The 18,425-nt window shown below is 43.9% G+C and overlaps 1 pseudogene; it reads left to right on the forward strand.

Moving 5' to 3' along the window:
• Positions 1 to 4,884: 4,884 nt before the first annotated feature.
• On the forward strand, positions 4,885 to 12,814 carry LOC149865612 (uncharacterized; annotated as a pseudogene).
• The last annotated feature ends 5,611 nt before the right edge of the window (positions 12,815 to 18,425 follow it).

Here is an 18,425-nt window from a genome sequence, read left to right on the forward strand (position 1 = left end):
GGACGGTAAATACTTAGTGATCACTGAACCTTAGGTGGTCTGCAGCAGGGAGCTTGGTGCTCCTGCTACTTTTAGGAACGGCAAGCTGCAGGAAAAGCGTAAGGAAAATCAGGAGAGCCACTTGACACAAAAGGGGCAGGTCTTGCAGAATATAATCCCAGGGCCTGATCTGGGCAGGCAGTTTGACCTGGAAGCCATGAAGAGAGAAAATCCTGAACAGTAGGGCTGTGGCAAACCTCTTAACACCCGAGTTGAGGTAAGCAAAATCAGTGGTTTAGGGACTGAGACTGTAGGAGTGGTGGAGGTCTCAACTAGTCTGGGAGCAGGCCCTGAGGGATAGGGGCCAAGGCTGAGGAGCAAGGCCACAGCCAAAGAGGGGTGAAAAGAAGCAGGACCAGGAAACCCATAGCCTGTGAGGGCCAGAGTCTGTTGGAGGTACAGGTAAAGAGACAGAAGCCTGAGCCTAGCAGGGGCAGAGAAAGCAGGCCTGAGGCTAAGTGGGGTAAGATTGAGGTACATAGGCTTGAGCCCAGGAGGAACTGGGACAGTTAAAGGGACCATGGCTGGAGGCCCCAGCAGTGATGAAGACAGCTCCAGGTTTAGAGGCTGACATTGACAGGAGGTGACACTGGGGCTGAAGGCCTTCAGAAATTGACTAGATTGGAAAATGGGACTTAACACCCAATAATTGGTAACATATATGAGGCTTGGACATGGCTATAAGGGGAGACGAGGGGGCCATATAAGTAGCCCTTAAGGTAACGAGCAATGTCCCATAAACAACTGCATTCATGAGTATGAGATCTTGCTTGGGTAGCCTTGTGGCAGCCTTCCTTTTCATAAAAACATAATTCCATAAAGGCATGACAGACTAGTTGAAGGGGAGATTGTTCAAAGAACATAAAGGTAACAAGGGCTGATGTGGGCTCCAGGGGCATCATGGCCACCCCTGGGGCAGGGCTTTGCTATGGGGTCCTAGAAGTGAAGTGACTACCAGGCCCATTTTGGCAATGGTAATAGTCATTTCAGCTATATTTAGCTTACCAAGGAGGAGGGAACTAGACTGTTCGTAGTGGTGGCAGATAATAGAATAAGGAGCCATGGTTTCAAGATGCAACAAGGAAAGTTTAGATTACATATTAGGAAAAACTCTATCATGTAAAGGGTAGTAAAACACTGGAACAGGTTACCCAGAAAAGTTGTGGTATCTCGTCCTTGGAGGTTAAGGCCCAGGTAGACAAAGATTTGGTTGGAATGATCTAGTTGGGTATGGTCCTTCTTTGAGGAAGGGGTTGGACTAGATGATCTCATGAGGTCCCTTCCAACCCTAAATTTTTATGGTTCTATGAACCCAGGCCTGCCTTAAATGGAAACTTTTTATGCTCATAGTTTTAAGCGATAAGTTTTCCCTATTCTAGTAGCTGGATACCTCTCCAGGACTGATTATACTGTTTTAACAAGAAGGCATCAGTACCTTTTGTCAATTTAAATTTGTCATTGCATCTCCAGATAGGATCATCTTTAGTTAACTCTTTCAGCTTCACAGTTCTTTATTAAGGTTTCCATACTATGATCACTGAAAATCTTTACTCAGTGCTGTTACTTGAACACAGATTATGCACAAATTCCTCCCTACCTCCCATGATTTTAACAGAGGTACCAACATACAAATCTAAACAGTTGTGTTGTTGTAGTGTGAGGTCAACAGAATTCAAACTTTTTTCTTTATTTATCAGGTGTAACAACCATGATAAAAAAAAATTAAAAACCCACTGTAAAATGATCAGCAAAGTAATGCCATATATTTAAGCTCAGTTGTCCAGTATATTGAATGTATTACAGTAGAAGGTCAGCAGAGAGAGAGCATGGCAAACCATGCCCTGCATATGAACATGGGCAAAAGTTGTTCCACACACTAACGGGGCAGGCTTAGGTGCCCATGGAGCAACATTGTCACATCACGCGGTTTTTAGGTTCTATTCAGAAGAGTAGGTAATATTATATGGGGAAGGGAATGTAAATTTACTTCAGCTCAGTGACATTTATAAAAAGGATAATGCAGCCTGGAACTATATTATCTTTGCTATGTAGATACCTTCTCACTAGGATTCTTAGAATGGCTATAACCAGATATTGCCCCTGGTAGCATAGCTGCAATGAAACCCCCATGAAGCAGAGGGCTGCAGAGGACCAAAGCTAATAGGAAAAGGAGCACATCCGAGAAAACTCCTCCTAAGTGCACCATGACCTGGATACTTTACTGTGGGAAGTTATGATCTTATCTTACTTCTCCATTTTCAACTTGTCCATTCTTCATGGAAAATTGTACGTCTTCAAGTGGACAGGCTAGGCATCTCCCATCAGTGGGAGATGCAGATTCCAAACTTCTCAGCAAAGGAGAGAATTAGATCTAACACTGTAGGTAAGTTCACCGAGATAGTGAATAAAAGTCACCAAGCCCTCTGTTTTTATGGGGGTGGACATGGTAGGCATGCTCTAAGAATGCTTAATAGATTAGGCTGCATAGTGAAATTGTAGAATAATGTCCAGTTTGGCATACTGATAGGTTTGAGACACTTAAGGCCAAATCTAAATTATTCTTGTAAGGGCTTCCACTGAGGCAGCTGTGTCTTTAAGCGTCTCCAAGCTCCAACGTGGATTGCAGTGGAGTTTAAGTAAGAGTTAGATGCCTAGATCCTTGACCTGGATTCACTTCTCAGTATGAAATACGTATAAAGCCTGAGTTCATAAGCACGGTTTCAGGTCAAAATTGAGGAACCTAATGGAGCCACTGGATCAGGTTTCACCAAGATTAATATTTTGTGATTTAGGCACCTAAATTCCTCCTTAGACTACTTAGGCAGCTGTAAAAGTGATTTTCATATGGCCCATTGATGCTTAGCTCTAGCAGGTTATAGGCTGTTATGGGTCATCAGCAATTCCTTGATTCAAGGATGATCCCTACTGTGGCTCACTGATGGGTCTTGAGATGACTTAAGGAGTCCAATTCTTGATTCACAGAACCATCTGCAGAAGTTACCGGTCTTTCTGCAGGAAAGAGTAGGTCACAGGCTAGGATTCTTCTCGTTTGCCTTCCTCTGCTTTCTCTTTGCTTCAAGGACGAGATATTTTACTGCAAAACAGGCTGTCACTTAGTTGAGGATACAGCTGCGGCACCACTGGACTGTCAACAGCCAGATACTCCCAATTCTTGATGTCGGCATTGATTTCTTGAGGTATACCTTCACTGTGTCTGATGACCTGACACACCCAAGGTTCTGGGTTCAAGACTCTGTACTGCTCTCAACAATGTCCTCACTTTCCCTTTCTTTAACACTACAAGGATCCATTGAAGGTACACATCAGGCATGTCCAGAAATAAACTTCTAGGCAACTACTGACCTTTACTGGAAAAACCTAGGCAACCTACACATTTTAGGCTCCTTCAGAGTTAAGCGGCAGCTGATCAAAGGTTTCGACAATGTAGGTGCATGCAGGAGTAGTTGGGCAGAATTTAGACACCCAAATCCTCTTATGGATTTACCCCTGTGCAATTACAATCTTTGTGCTAGAGGGTAAGCCTGTCTGACACCTAAATGACTCATTTGTCATGCGGGGCTAAAACAATTGATAAGCTGGATCACATTGTTTTGACATGGAATGTCAATGTGTGTGTGTGTGTGTGTGTGTGTGTGTTCACACACACAGAATTTAACTATATAAAATGCTAGTCTATGCATATAACATATATATATGCTGATTTTTATTGACAGACTTAGCATTAAAAAATAATAGTTGTTACTTTATTTGTAGTATTTTGTATGCAGACATTTAAAGATTGTTGCTTGTCTAAACTTTCAACTCAACATTTTTGAGGATATAGAAGTACAAAACTAATATATTTTGATCAAAATAGCTCTTTTTAATCCCTTTGAAATCCAAAACAGTTCCATTAATTCTAATATTCTTCTGTACTGAAAGAGTAAGTATGTTACATGTTAAAGATAAAAATATTCTTACTTCCAGTTCTAAGAGGACTGAAAATAAGTTTTATTAAAGAATCAGAAGTGTAGAAAACAGGGCTGAGGAGGGACTTAAGAAGTCATCTAGTCCAGGGGTAGCCAACTTGCAGCACACATGCTACAAGAGGCATGGGCTGCTTGTGTGTGTGTGTGTGTGTGTGTGGGAACGACCTCTGTGAAGGGTCACCTGCCCGTCATGCCTTAGTTGTTACAATATAGATAAAGCGGAGTCAATGGTGTTATTCAGGGTGTCCCACGGAGTTACTCATAGTGCAATGTCCTCGTAATCTGGGGTTCTGTCTCCCCTGTACCTCATCCACACACCAGCAGCACTGTTGCCAGATATGCGTGGTTCCCTTGGTTAGTGATGTTGGGGGTCCTACGGCTCAAATGCTTCAGCAGGACATCGTCTCTCTGGAGCCTGGCCCAGGAAAAAAATCAAAAGCAATAATTATTCCCAAAATAATATGTGCCCCTATGGATGAACTGAGTTGCCCTTATTCCTCAGGCAGAGCCACTTCTGGGTGCCTGTTATCTCTCAGGTTGGGCTGCATCCCAAGCCCTCCTGGTCTTAATGATTCTTCCTGCCCTTCCTCAGGACAGGCTGGTCTGGCGTGATGAGTCAGAAAGCTTTCAAGTCCAGGGGCTTTCCTGTTGCCCCCTTGAATTCCCCAGCTCATCTACGGCTTCCCTGCCCTTTCTTTGCCCTGACTCTTCATGCTGGGGCCCTTTCCAAAGGGTAAGCATTGCCCTACCGGGCTCCTTCCAACGTCCTTATCTCCTGCTCTGTCCCATCTGCTGGGTGTGTCTCTTCTTTAAATTTCCTGGCTCATCAGAGCCCTTTGACATCATCTACTAGGCGATGGCCAACCTGGATAACACAAGAGCTAATAAAGCATCGTGGCAGCAGAGTTTGTTCTTCCCCATCTCTGTCTACTGCATCCCTGCAGGTAAGTTTATCTGGACCACTGTCTTTGCAGTGCTCCACTGTGCCAGGGCTTGGCCACTGGCCTCAGGGTCCACTTTATAGTGGCACTGGGTGGGCCCCTCTCCCTAGGCTGCTCTGGGTAGCACATGGCAGAAGAAGGAGGGGACAGTGAACAGAGCAGAGTAGCAAAGCAGGCTTGGGAAGGGGATTGAAGTGGTACTCTTGCAGGGTGTGGGTTTTAAATTGTGGCACACCTGCAAAAAAAAAAAAAGGTTGGCCTGCATTGATCTAGTCCAAACTCCTGCTCAAGGCAGGGTCATCCTTGACTGAACCATCCCAGTCAAGTAGTGAATGACCCTGCCCTTGAATCTCTCTTTGTAGCCTGTTCCAATACTTATACACCTTCACAGTGAAAAAAGTTCTGTCCTACGGAACCTAAATTCTCTTTTTTGCAATTTAAGACTATTCCTCCTGGGCCTGCAGTCACAGAGAATAGTCTAGGCTGATATATAAAGCAACCACTATGCCTCCATAACATAATAACAATATACCCTCCAATTTTGGGGCTAATTTTTTATTTCTTTCTTTGTGACTTTCTTCTTACTAGACAAACTGTAGAGTTGGAAGAGAGATTGTGCAAACTTTTGGGCCAAAAAATGTCCTTCTGTAATTGTTAGGGTTTTGTCTCCATGCCAGCTCCATATGATTTAGGGTTTAATTGCAACATTACCCATACTTCTAATTACTGCAATAATGGGGTATTCTTTAGGTCAGCTGTATCTGAATTTAAGCTGGATATAGGAATCCATGTGAGTGGGTTGGTATGATATATAAAACTTTCTGGAAGCTGTATGCTGCTGTATTTTCACTTCAGATTTTGGTTTGTTTCTTAGGAGTCAGGAGGATCCACAGTGAAAGTCAGACCTAAATTATTCTAGAGTTTGCTGTTGAGAGACTCCACAGCTAAGGTTTCGTTTAGGTCCTTTTGGATTGGATTGTAAAATATTTGAGAAAAGGACACAGTTATTTGTGTTCACAGCTTCTAATACAGTTTGGACTTGATCAAACTGGGGCTTCTTAATTCTATTGCAATACAACTAGCCTTATGGTCTTTTGAGAAGACAGAGAATGGAGAACTTTACTTATGTGTATTTGAATATACAACCTAAAAAGAGTACTCTAAAAAAGGTAACTAAAATTCACCTATATCTATATATTCAGGGATATATAGATCTAATATAAAAAAACTGAAGTCAGCAGAAAGCTATCCACTGATTTTTAGTGTGCTTGGGATCAAGCCTTGAGGCAATGAGCAAAGGGCTAGATAGGTACAGTGAGTGTTCAGTGCCCAGAGAAATTGGACTGTTTGTTTAGGGTCTCAAAAAAGGCTTTTAAATGTCCAATTTTAGGTAGTCAGGTCTGAAAATGTTAGCCTCCTGTCTAAAATCTATCCGACTTTAAAAGACAGCTTCTGTTTCCAAATACCAAGTACAAGGATGAAAGAATTACATTATTGGTTAACTGCCTGTCACTATACTGTATTCCGCACTCTTGTATTTACAAAGAACCAAAAATTGTGCTGGCACAGAGAAGATCAATAAGGTGTCCGTTATCAATCTACCAGAAAACTTTGAAATTAGAAAAAAAAAAGGAGAACTATATAGCTTTCAAGCATCCTTGACAGTTTAACAAAGATGTAGCAAACAGCAAAGAGATGGGGAGGTGCTTTAATGACTGCCCTTAGTAGTAAAGAAAAGAATGACTCAGGTGCTGAGGAGTTACGTGAACCATAGTTTCATCCTTCAAAGGTCAAAAAGTTCAGGGCCATTTGCTACTTTATTCTGCTGACAATGAGCAAAAGAACAAAAGCAAGATACAGAATAACCATCCAAACAGGCTCTTCACATTATTGTTGTAACAGCTTTACACTCATCTATGAAAGGATGAAATAGCAGTGGAGCAAGGAAACACAAAACATGCAGCCTTTAGCCCTAAGGGAGAGATTTGTTAACTTGTAAAACCAAAAACTCTGAAACATTTTAGCACAGTACTTAAAGAATGCGTGGACCAGAATCACAGCAGTCCTCAATAGGTGAAGCAAAAGAAAATACAAATATTAAGAACTAAATATATTGCCAGAAAAAGAGGCCAACCTAGACAGTACTTTCTAGCAGACCATTCCTGTGACATACACTGCTTTAAACCCTTTAGTTTACAATTTTATAGAAAAAAAAAACCAAAAACAAATGTAGGACAATCAACAGCAAAATGACATGGCCAGGAGCCTTGGACAGCTGCCACACACAGGGGCAGTGGTGACTTCCAGTTGCCACTGCCACCACCAGTGCAATCACACTGCTGCAATGGCAGCTGTTTTTCCCCCACTTTCTGCACCACACACATAATTTGGTACCCAGAGTGCCTGCTGCAATTGCTCCATCCTAGTTATGCTACGGGGACAGATGGCACATTTTTGTTCATGCAGTAGGGAGCTCCAAGAGAACAATCGTTTCCTGAATTACAAGGTATGCAGGGGAAGCCATGTGCTACAATATAAATAGTGTGACCTGTGTATGAACCAAATCTGCGGGCTGATAATGACAGAGGCCAGTCTGAGAGTCTTATAGCCCTACCGCCTATCTCCTCCTCCCATTACCATATCAGGAAGGAAATGTCCCTGCAATTTCCCAACCAAAGGTATAGATATTGTCTCTGACCTTCACTCCAGCCTACCCTACTGCTAAGATGCAATTTGACTCTAATGAACAGTTAGCAAGCTGAGTATTCATGGATATTTCCCTTCTTTTGAAAGAGCATTCAGTTTGAGCACTACATTTCCATTGCTATATTTATTACTATTCTAACTCCATAGAACTGCAAGGTATTAGGCCTTTATAAAATGAGTTCACAGTTTCAGAATTAATGTTTAGAGAAGTGGGGCTGGAGTAACATATCTCTTCATATTTATTACACTAGTTGGGGGACTCTGCCATTATAGCTCCTGACTGTTATGGTGTAGTTGCATGTTACTATTAGCACATGCTAACTCTAAGAAATGTTAGTCTGTGTTTCATGCTAATTCTGAGCAGTCACTCATTAAGGGTTAATACCCTCTCTAACATGCACTGCTCTGACCTCCTATAGGGCTAGTGAGCAGTGGCATAGCTAGGAGCTGCCAAATTTGCTCCATGCCTGCCTGGTTCTATACAGCAGCAGATGTTCCAGGAATGGGTCCCCCTGGCCCTAATCAGGTCCCTGCTCACTCCCCTCCATCCCCTGCCCAGTGTCCTCCAGCAAGCAAGAAAGGGGACAGGAGATTCCTTATCTTTAGGGCTCCTCCAGATGCTAGCTCTTCCTACTGTCATGCTGGAGCAGGATAGTGTCCAAGTGAGGAAGACTGGGAACAGCACCTCCTGGGATATTGCAGAAACACTCCCAGTTAGTCCTGGACCTGTGAAGCAGAGTAACACGATTGCAACAAGAGCTGCCCAAGATGGAATAAAGATAATCCTTTGTGAAAGATGACTACCTCCAAGACACTCAGAGGGTTACTTAGCTTGTATTTTCCAAGGGCTGTGCAAAACAGCACCATTTTGTTTCAACTTCCATTTCACTGGGACAGTGTTTAAGTTTGAGTTTTGTTTCATTTAGTTTAGAAAGCACTTGTTTTGTTTTGTTTCATCAAATCTGTTTCGCTGTTTCCATGTTTCACTCATAGGCTATAATGGAGAAACATGAAACTGCCTATAACGTTTTCATTTCCTGCCTGATTTGCACGGAACGTGCAGGTATGGTAGCCACAAAGCCTGCCGGCTTTCAAGAAGATAGGTGCAGGGGTCTGGGAAACTGCACCTCAGGCTGCTGACAAGCAAAACTTGTGACATGTATGACTTTATGTGTGTGTTAAGGTGTGCCCTTACTGGCGCTGGGGCCTCTACATGACACGGTAGTATGCCCCAATAAGGTATCTTCCTCCCCTGCAGCCTCATACCAGTCCACCACTTTAAAGGACAACAGGTAAATTAATAACTTAGTGAGCACTAGCACAGTAGCACCAGCAGCATCTCAGTCAGCCCAACTGTGATAGAGCTTTTCTTTCCTCTCCTGAAGGAGCTTCTTCTCCAGCAGCTGCCAGAGAACTCTCCCTGCCAGCCCCAGCCATGGGGCTTAGATGTGCCCAGGGCCCTGCATCCTTCCAGTCAGGTGGTAGGGGTTTTGGTCTAAGGACATGGCACTGGCAGACTAGGTCCCTTGGGTCAGTCTAATCTGGTATCTTTTAGCAGACCAACTGAATAGTTACAGAAATACATCTTAGCAAGCTTTTGTGTTGAAAAGCCCTTCATCAGGCTGAGGAAGCACCTGCAGTTGGTGTGTGTCTGTGTGCTTCCTGGATGGAAGGAATAATAAGGAAGCCAGAGGCTGGTCTGCAATGCAGACAAGAAAGCCAGTCAGTGAAAATGGAAATGGAGGTGTCAGGGGGTGAGGGACAGGCTGGGTTGGGAGATGGGGAAGGGGGATGTAGCAGCTCAGGTAAAACTGGAGAGGTACCTGGGGAGTCAGATGTCTGGCAGGTTGTAGTGTGTCAGTTCACTCTTGCAATGCACTCCTCTTTCCCCCACTGTTCCAGGATGGCCTGCCTTTGCTTTGGGGGGATGGGAGCTTTGGAGCAAGAGGGGGACTTCCCTTTGGACATGCTCCCATTGGTGCCAGGCTGACGAAGACCAAGGGCAAGGGGGTGGTGCCCACGGAGATGCATTGGCATCCCTGTGGTGCTCACATGTTTTGTTCCCTTGCCCCGACTGGCTTTGGCTCAGCAGTGCAGGCAGATACTGTCTGTGGGACCATCTGCCAGCTCAGAATGATCCCAGACCACACTACCCACTCACCACTGGGGTGCAGGTGCATGTTTGGATGCTGCAGTTCCCCCTCACCCCCTCCAGCAGGCAAAGGCACAGCAACAGGAGGAGCGGACTCAGCTGAGCTGCTTGCCTCTGCAACCTTCACCTCAGCCTCCTCTGAAGTGCCTTCTGGGGAAGGAGACCTGACTCCTGCTCTTGGTGGGGATGTAGACTCAGGCACAGGCAGTGGCACTGGCACTGCTCCCCTCTCCTTGCTGCCTGTAGAATTAGAAGCCTCATCCCTACTATTTATAAGAAAGAGGCTGTGTCTCAGTTTGGGGGGGATGGGGACTTACACCTCTCCCTTTACGCCCTCTTCTGCCCCTCCCTGAAGGCTTATCAGCTACCTTTCTACCAAGTTTCATGGTATGTTTCATAGTGTCTTGTCTTTATAAAAATATATGTGCCTTCCTATATGAATTCTATATTATAATATGCTGCAAGATATAACTGTATAAAAATAAAGATATATAAATGTATGTGCTTTCCTATATAAATGCTACAGTATAATATCCAATATAATTATGAAATTGAAAAGAATAAATCAACTTAGATAGTAATAAAATAAAAACATGTAGAAAGAAACCAAAAGGTATTGCAGAATCCCACTAGGTTAGCAAGGCTAGGCTAGGCTAGTCAATCAAGGAGGAAATCAATGGTAGTAGTAGCCTTTGTCGCCTAACATTCCTGAGCTGCTGGAAGACAGCTCAGTAACTGTCAGACCCCAAGGCAGAAAGCAGGCCAGGTCAAACAATGCTGCATTTTATGCTGTTTTTCCATCCCTCCCCCAGAGCACTGGGATTGGAAGGGACCTCAGGGAAGGATCACAGTCACTGGCCAGCTACACAGACAATATGAGATCAGTACTCTCCACATCTTTTCCCTCCCTCTCCTTACTTTCTGTTTCCCTGCACGCAAGCCCAGCTTCAGATTCAAAATTTGAAATGTTTCAAAACTTTTGAAATGTTTCTACTGCCCTTGTTTTCTTTTGCGGATGTTTCAAAGCCCTTTGTTTCATTTTGGTTTCACTGTTTCGAGCTTGAAATGAGATGAAACAGCATCGAAACAAAACAGCTGGTGAAATTTTGCACAGCCCTAGTATTTTACTGCCCCAATGTATAGACACTCCTGTTTTAAGGAGCACTTAACAGGTCTGAAAGGTAATGTGTAATAACACCCTGATCAATTAGGCCCTATTTTGTCCACTGGATGTTAGTGGTAAGGAATCAGAAGCAATGATGACATGAAAAACACTGATGCAAGTGAACAGAAGAAGCAGAAGAATAAGGGCTAACCCAGCTTGAGAGTACATACCAGAGGATTAGGCTCCTTGAGATAAATGGGCAACTTGTTTTTTCCATCATGCAGTCTGACAGCTAAAGATACATATGTTGAAAGAATGGAGGACAAGCTAATATAGCTAGATAGGAAAAGAATTAGTTGAGAGTATGTGATGCACTCTCACTTGAGGTGCATAACCTATTGGGGGTGAAAGTTTAAGGCTTCTAGTTCTTCCTCTTTGCTTCTGGCTAGCTTTCAGGGTGGATGGAACAGGAGACCAATTTTCTCTCACTTGCCTTATAATGCCAACCACTCTCACTTCTAGAGGAAGACAGAGCTGAGTGAAGAAGGACTGAGCAGCAAGTTAAGAAGAACAGAGGCAGGGAGGTGGAACTGTAGCCCAGATGTTCTTGTTAAACAACCTGTTTTATAGGAAAGGTACTACTGGAAAGAAAGAAAAAGAGTTGATAGGAAAGAAAATGAATGAATGTGCAGAACGTGGGAAGTGAAGGAGCAGACTTGACAATGGCGGAGGAATGTAGGAAAAATGGAATGTATATAGGACAATTATAGACTTGTGGACCACTGATGAACTTGGAAGGAAAATTATGTACTTATATGCAGTACAGTTAGGAGAGGGCAAAAATGACAACTGTCACTGATGCTGCCCCACCCCTACTGCCCCTGCTGCCCAGGGCACTACTACAATTCACTATTAATTATTCTTCTGGTGATGCATCTATTTGAATGTTTATATGTATTTTAGCTGATGTATACCTCTTTCTCAGGTACTTTTCTACAACAAGGTAAGTAGGGATACAATAATACCTGGGGTGTGAGAAGTAGGAAGCTGAGGAGCAAAGAAAAAAGTGTCTGCCTTATTCCTTTATTAATAAAATAATCTGGGCTGCTAGAAAGCAGCAACAGCAATAGAAGACACGGTAGGTCCCTACAGACAAAGTTTACATTATAAAGGCAGAAAAGAAAGCAGCCAATATACAGCCAAGCCCTCAGATACCACTGAATTTGCACTGACAAGGACACTCTTCCAGAGAGAGAGGTCACATGTTTGAAAGAGCGACCGGGATACCACATGAACTGCTGCAGTACAGAAGAAAAGCCCCTACAAATCGCACACCACTGGTTATGACATATCACCCCTCCTTCGAACCCGTACAGAAAATCCTCAGACAATTACAACCCATACTAGAAAGAGACCCTATCCTTAAAGAAATCTTCCCAGAGCCACCCATCCTAGCTTTCAAACAAGCACCGAACCTTGCTAACTTCATCCCCCGAAGCAAACTTCCTCAGACCCAGAACGCACCAAAGGGATCCAGCCCATGCCATGACAAGAAAAGTAAAACCTGACAACACATCTCCACCACCCCCACAATTACTACACCCCACAACAGAGCCATCAGCAATCCCGGATCTTACAGCTGCACCTCCAGAAGTGTAATATATCTCATCCAATGCACCAAATGCCCTCATGGAAAATATGTAGGAGAAAGCAAACAACAACTACGCACCAGAATGAATGGACACCCAAAATCTATCAAAGACAGGAATACCCCATTACATGTAGGGGCACATTTCTCACAAGAAAACCACTCTCTCTCCAGTCTCTCAGTCCTAATCCTCAAAGGAAACTTACAAAACACTTTCCGGAGACGAGCCTATGAACTCCATTTCATTAACCTCACGGATACTAAAAATCATGGACTAAATATAGACATTGGATTTATGACACATTATAACCTGCCTGACAGCTGACTTCCCAGGTACCTCTCTACTATTCATCCCCCTTCTCTCCCCACCCACCAGCCTATCTCTCTCCCATTAACTCCTCAATCTACGTTTTCACTATCTGTCTTGTATGGCTTCTTTACTTTTCATTCCATCCAGGAAGAACACACACCAACTGCAGAAACTTCCTCAGCCTGATGAAGAGTTTTTGAACCCAAAAGCTTGCTTAAAAATTGGTCTCCAACTATTTAAGTTGGTCTAATGAAAGGTATCAGATTCACCCAAAGAACCTTGTCTCCCTATGTCCTTAGACCAACATGGCTACAACCTACACCCCTGAAAAGAAAACAGCACATTTAATCTAAACTAGATAGTAGGGATGAGGGAAGATGAAAGTAACCAAGTAACAAGTTATTTATGTTAAAAATATATATTCATTCCCTCCAACAGTCATCATTTTACAATACAGCTTTGCAAGAAAAGCCCCAAATCCAATTGTGGACCCAGCCCTACAAAGCTTTGTTTGTATTAATTTTTCTTATGTCAGTGGTACCATGAATAGCTACTCCTCTTCCCTCCTGCTGATCCTACCTGCTCTTACCATACAAAGTGAGGGTAGGGACAACGTGTGAGGACATTAGTTTTACAGCTATAGTGAGGGAAGGCATCAACAAAATGGTAAACAATTGGGGGAGATTACATCCATCTCAACTTCAATTAATCTTTATGGGAGATAGACTACTGTAAGCAGATAGGGAGGAGCTTATTGGAAAGGACAAGATCCCCTGCCCTTTCTTCAGATTAAAAAACAAAAAGGCTGAAAGAACCAATAAATATTCCCTTTCCTTTAGCCTGATGGACAGGACATGGTCAAACCGCTTAAATACTATAGGGCCATTATGGAATAAACCACAGTAAACTGGAAATATATAGCAGCCTGAATTTTATCTGGGGACGATCATTAAATTAACTATAAATATGAATGTCACAATCAATACTCAGGAAAAATCAGTAACTACCCTCCCTCCCTGGCATGCATTTACTGTGCATCACAAACTGGCTTTTCTCCAGAAATCAAAAGCAATGGTTCCATTAAAGTTAATCCACTAGAAAAATGTTATAATATATCTAAACTATCATTCTAACCTAACATTTGCAACACATGGGCTATGTCTAGAACTGCAACACTGCATTTTTTTGTCTATGTATTTTTTTTTAATTAAATGCATTCCACTTCGTTTTATAATTGCTTGCTACTACCTGACCAAATGTGTTACATCCGGCGCATGAAGTTTAAGCAATTCAATCATTTGGATGGTTTAAACATTAAAACAGTGATAAAAAGCATATGGATAGAAAATGTTTGTTTTCTGTTTCATTTTCTTTTTACATCTGGGTGGATCTAGGATTTGAAGAGGGGTGCACAAATGGTGTGGCACCTTAGCACATATCAACACAACACATTTTTCTCCAGTTACAGAGAAACTAGAATCTTCACTAGTATGCTAGGGAGCCAGCACTCAATTATTCAGTTTAAGATCAAAGCAAAAGTAAATTATAACTAGTGAGCACTAATTTGCTAGATTATATAAAAGTTTGAAAAAAACCCCCATACAAACTAGGCAAAAAATAAGCTGAAGCAACCCCCAACATGTACACACACTACTTGGAGCAGTGCAGCAGGAGCCACAGCTGGAGGCAAGGGTAGGAGAACAGCACCAGGCCAGCTATAGCCACACCAGGAACAGCTCCACAAGAAACTGAGCACTGTCTGGGGACAGGGGATCTGGGGTGAATGTAGGACTTTGCCCCACATGGAGTGTTGTGGGGGGAGGCTTGGACTACACTGCCCAGGGGAGCTCTGCTACTTGCTCTACTCACTCCTGGGTGGCTCCTGGAACCTAGCACCCAGGCAGCACCCCCTCCGCCCTCCCTGCACATGCCTGTATGCACACACCCCATCTCCACAGGGCAGGGGCATGCAGGGAGTGGATTCAACTTCAGTTCAAAATTTGTCTTTTAAGCACTGTAGATTCAGTCCCTGGAGTAATATGTACACTGCCTCCCTGGCTAGGGAGGGACATTCAAGAAGCCCAAGCCTGAATTGAGTCAATCTTTGTAGGTTACTCTAACCTGCAGAGATTGAACTGATTTAGAAGTGGATAGACATTCACTTTTCATTTAAAAAATACAGCCACATGCCTGCAGTGGCTTAAGCCAGAAGCCTAGCCACTTTTCTTCCTTTTCTTTCCACAGGGAAGCTGAGGTGGGGGGGGGGGGGACATGGTCAGGCCCTGGAAGGCCTGACTATGACTGACAAGGGGTTTAAACCCCAACCTTGGCCTGCAGGGCTCGGGGGGTGGGGAATAGGGAGTGTGGCCAGACCCCCATGACAGGGGAGGAGGTAGAGGGGGAGTACCCTGCCCACTGCAGTAGTTGCCTGACAGCTGAAAGCAACCTGGGCACACAACTCTTACAGCTCTGCTGCCTGGCCCTGGGGGAGAACTCTATCCCCTCCTCCCTCTCCCTTGCCACTACAGACTGGGGAAGGGGCTCTGTGTGGTGCTGCCTGGCCCCAAAGGGGACCTCTTGCAGCATTGCTAGAGAAGGACTCTTTCCTCCCCTGCTGCCATGGGGAAGAGGGCTCTGTGTGATGCTTCCTGGTCTGGACCAGTCTGGGCACTGGGAGTGGGTCTCACTGAGCCACAGCTGCTGAAAAGTGCCCCACCCCTGCAGCCCTGGCCAGCCCTGCTCAGGCCCTGCTGAGGCAGCCACATGGAGGGTCTGGCTGTGGCTCAGTGACAGCAGCTTGGCTTGGCATGCATGGGTGGTGGCTGGGTGGGCAGCGGCCTACCCAGGCCAGGTTGGAGGCTCCAAGCGGGCCCAGGTAGTCCACCGTGGGAGCAACCGCCCACATGTGCTGGGCCAGGCTGCTCTCACCAACAGGACTCAGCTTCCCTGTCAGCGAGCCACAGCCAGCCCCTCCATGCAGCTGCCTCAGCAGGGGCTGAGCAGGGCTGGCCCAGGCTGTGAGGCTGGGGCCCTTTCCAGTGGCTGTGGATCAGTGACAGCTGCTCTCTGTTCCCAGGCTATGCCAAGCTAGGCCATGCTGCAGAGAGCCCTCTTCCCCACCCCATGGCAATGGGAATGGGGGAGGGAGGGAGAAGGAGAGGAAAATGTCCCCCTCCAGCATCACACAGACCCCCACCTCCCTACCCCATGGTAGCAAAGGGAGGAAGAGGAGGGTAAAGAGTCCCTCTCTGGGGCTGGGCAGCACCGTATAGAGCCCCACTCCACACCCCACCCAACAGGGGGGCTACTCTGCCCCAGCTGCAGTCCTCTGGTGGGAGAGGGGAGGAAATTAACCACCTCCCTGCCCCCTTACCCTTAATTGGGCCATGCTGGGATGTCTGTGGGACAGGGAAGAGAGGAGAAGAATAAACCCCCTCCATGCTTGTGCTCCCTGGGACACCCTGATAGAGGCTGCTGATCCCCCCACTCTCTTCACTGCTTCAGCAGTGGGTACACAACCAGATGCTGTCCTGGTATGGCCCCATTAAGGCAAAGTGGGCAGGGAGCGGGGGAGGGGGTTAAATTCCTCCTCCTGTCTCTTCTGTCCGCAGAGACTGCAGCAGTGGTGGGAGAAGGGAAGAATTAACCCTCTCCCTGCCCACTTTGCCTTAACAGGGCCATGCCAGGATGTGTCTGGCCATGTCCCCACCCCTCCTCAGGCTAGAGACCAGAGGGGTGGGGCCAGCCCTGCTTTCTGGAGCAGAGAGAACAGTCCAGCCCAGAGCTGTAGAGCATGTTGGGATGTTGGAGGATTCTGGTTTAACTTAAACCAGGAAGGTTTTGGGGACAGAAGTTGTATAAACCAGTTTGACCCAAATCAATTAAGTCTGATACTACATTCAACCAGGCTTATCATAAAACAGTTTCAGCCATTTTAAAAATTGTTTGTGTGTACTGAACTTATGTTCTATTACAGGTTTAAACCAGTTTCTGATTAAAACACTTAAAACAATTTATGTGCAACTTCTGTCCCTTGCCTCAAGGTCCAGTTGAATGACTTGTCATTTAGCTAATGTCATGTAGTCAGTATCTAAACACATCACATGAGATAGTTATTAATTCAGCTAGTTATCACTTTCACTAAAGAAGTCCATTACATATCTGACAGGGATGCCACCATTTTTTAAATCTTTGAAGTCAAATTAAAGACTTGCTTGTATTCCCTTTTCTTGGGATCATTATCTTATCACAAACTACAGTACCCAATTTTTGCACAACTTTTTAAAAGTCCTGAACTGGCTTGGTATATGATAAAAGGACTTTCTTAGTTGCTTCTTTTATTGAGATATCATCAAAATTCAACCCCCCAACCCATTTTTTTCCCACTAAGATGCAATTTTCTATTGTGTACTTACAACATAAGTTTAATAAAAAATTATGGAATTTGGTTGGTTAGTTAGTTCATTTTGCTTTTTAAAATATTTGGCTGTGGTGGCCTATACTTTTTTAATGATTCACAAGGAAATTGACGTTTTATAACATTCTCAGGCAAGATGAACCAGCTGTGGTTTTCCAAGAAGAAAACTATGTGTTTTCTTTCAATTATGTTTTTCTGAGAAGATGCAGTTAATTAAAAGTCTGACCACCTTCAAGGTTTACTCTAGTATGCTTGTCTTTGACTCATACCTAGACTAATTTGCTTTAACAATTATACACACTCCCTCCCTCCTTTACTCCCCCACCTTCAAATACCAATTTTTCAAGTTCCCATAATCTTCAGACAAAACCTCTGTATATTTAAGGAAACAAGAGGTGAAAACACAAGAGGGATCTTAGGGATTTTGCTATCCAGATCTAATTATAATATTCTTGTGATAGGTGTTATAGAAAATCGGAGTCGGAAACAGAAATTAATAGGAGGCAGAAATGGCTGTAGGCATGCCAAAAGATCCCAGTGGAGATATTTACTCAACATGGTTGGAGGAAGAGAAAGCAAACTTAAAAAAAAAAAAAAAAAGTTTGCAAAAGTCCCAGACTTTCTGATCAACTCTATTATTTACATGCTTTCAGAAACTGGGTTAAGTAACCTGAGTTAGTTTCTGCACCTTGCAACACCAGATAATTATTTAACTAGATTTAAATGCACAAACAAACAAATGCACAAACAAACAAAGCAAATTCTTCTACCTATTTAAGACATGGTTTTATATACACACATTCATAGTTATTAAAGATGATAACACTGATAAAGTGGCTTTGCTTTAAAAATGCTACAATTCCAAACCACAAAATAAATTACTACTGTTGACTGCTTAATTCTAAAGTCAGAGCGTGCAATTAAAATGCCCACTGTTTCAAAAGACCTTAGAATTATTGTTAAAATAAGTCTTAGAATTATTCTTAAAAATGGATGTGGTCATCAAATAATGAGTTGTTTTAGATACAAACACATAATATTAATGCACAAATGGACAAATTAAGGATGGAATACCGGGTTATAATTCCAGGCATGACCCTACACTCCCTCAGGTATTT

This window comes from Crocodylus siamensis, chromosome 4 (assembly GCF_052110815.1).
Source record: "Crocodylus siamensis isolate JL-2025a chromosome 4, ASM5211081v1, whole genome shotgun sequence".
NCBI classification, from domain to species: Eukaryota; Metazoa; Chordata; order Crocodylia; family Crocodylidae; genus Crocodylus; species Crocodylus siamensis.